We start from the raw sequence: 1,909 nt of genomic DNA, 5'->3' as shown, positions 1-1,909 counted from the left end.
CACATATTTGTGTTTCTCCCAATTAGTCAGTATGTTTTCATTAGCCAGTTTAATCCATTTGCATTTATTCTAAGTATTGACATATTTAGACCTATTTCTATCATACTAATCTATTACTTCCATTTGTCCCATCATTTTTGCTTTATCCTTATTCCTTGTTATTTTTGTTTCTTTCCTCCTTCTCCTTCTCCTTCTCCTTCTCCTTCTCCTCCTTCTTTAATTAGGCTCCATTCTCAGCATGGAGCCCAATGTGGAGCCTGAACTCATGACCCTGAGATCAAGCCCTGAGCCAAGATCAAGAGGCGGACGTTTAACTGACTGAGCCACCCTGGTGCCCCCCGCCTTTTGTTACTTTATTTTAAAAATGCTATCTATCTTGCCCCTTTCATAAGACAAGAACTTTATTAAGATCACACATTCATTGGTCTCCCTTACTCCCAAATTCCATCATGTAAATATTATCTAAAAGTTTTAATTTCAAGCAGCTATGAATATATGTTCTCTTTTTCCCTGGCCTTAGATTTTTAAATGATATCAATAAATTTCACCAAGATATTTGATAACCTTAATTTGGTTCATCTCTTCCCCTTTATTGTCTCTCATTTAGGCACTTTACTCAAACTATTTGCCATATGAGGCCTTGTGTGGCAAACTTCTGGAGTCCTACATGTAAGGATACTTTTGTGACTTTATATTTGAAAGACAAAAATATTCTCCATTGTTTTCACGGGTCCAGTTTTACTGCTGAAAATTCTAATGGCAGCTTGATTTTTGTTCCTCGATATGTGATCTTTTCTTTCTTAAAGATAAACCTACTACTAGGTTTATGCTTTATTTTTCTATATTCTCTTTTCTGTTAATATTTTCTCCTCTAGATGTGTCTAGGTGTGTTTTTTTTCCTTGTTCTTCCATGTTTGCCCCCTAGGGGGGGCTTTCATTCTGAGGTCTTTCTTTTAGTTTGGGCAAATGATTATCTCTGTTATTGCTTCAAATTTTTCTAGTATGTTTTTCTTTCTGATATGCTGCCTACTTCTATCCTCCATATTTCTTACCTTTTCTTTTACAGTTCCTACTTCTTCCTTTTTTTCTCCTTTCTATGAGATTTCTTCCATCTGGTCTATAGATTTCCTGATTTCTTCCTCGGTTTTATCCATCTGCTTTTTATTTCCTGTATTACATAGTTTATTTCAATTATATTTTTGCTACCCAATGGGATTTTCTTCTTCATCTTCTTATGTTTCTATTTCATATTGCTTATATCTTCCACTATCTCTTTTAGGAGGTTTATTAGACGATGTATTATTAGCCTCCCTTGTTCTAATACTTTTGCTTTCATGGAATCTGTGCCTAGAATGCTAGATTTATCTTTTTAGGTTTATGCTTTATGTCATTTCCCTTTGAAACATGCCTTGGAACCCAGCTGCCAAGCTGGGAGGAAGCCCAAGCAACCTTTTGGGAATGCCCACATGGGAGAAACAAGGCTCCTGGCCAACATCCCCAGCTGTGTTCCCAGACATCTGCCAACTATATGAATGAATTCACTTTGGACATTCCAGCTGCCACAATGTCCCAGCTGCCATCACATTAAGCAGAAGGACCAGCTAGTCAACTCATAAAATAGTGAGAAATAGGAAGTTGTTGTTTTAAGCTACTAAATTTGGGTCTGTTTTGTTACACAGCAACAGATAACCAAAACACAAAACTTTCCCATGTGGCTTTTCAGAGCATGATACTTGGGATCCCAGAAGGAATGTTCCAAGAGAACAAACCCTAATTGCTAGTGCTTATCAAGCTCCAACATATATCACGATTGCTAATGTTCCATTGTCTATTGCTTATCACATGCCCAAGGCCAGAGTCAATATAGTAGGGATATTATGGGAGGGAATGAATAAAGGGAACTGTGGTT

Source organism: Leopardus geoffroyi, chromosome X, assembly GCF_018350155.1.
Source record: "Leopardus geoffroyi isolate Oge1 chromosome X, O.geoffroyi_Oge1_pat1.0, whole genome shotgun sequence".
Classification (NCBI taxonomy): domain Eukaryota; kingdom Metazoa; phylum Chordata; class Mammalia; order Carnivora; family Felidae; genus Leopardus; species Leopardus geoffroyi.
Note: the sequence above shows the minus strand (reverse complement) of the source record.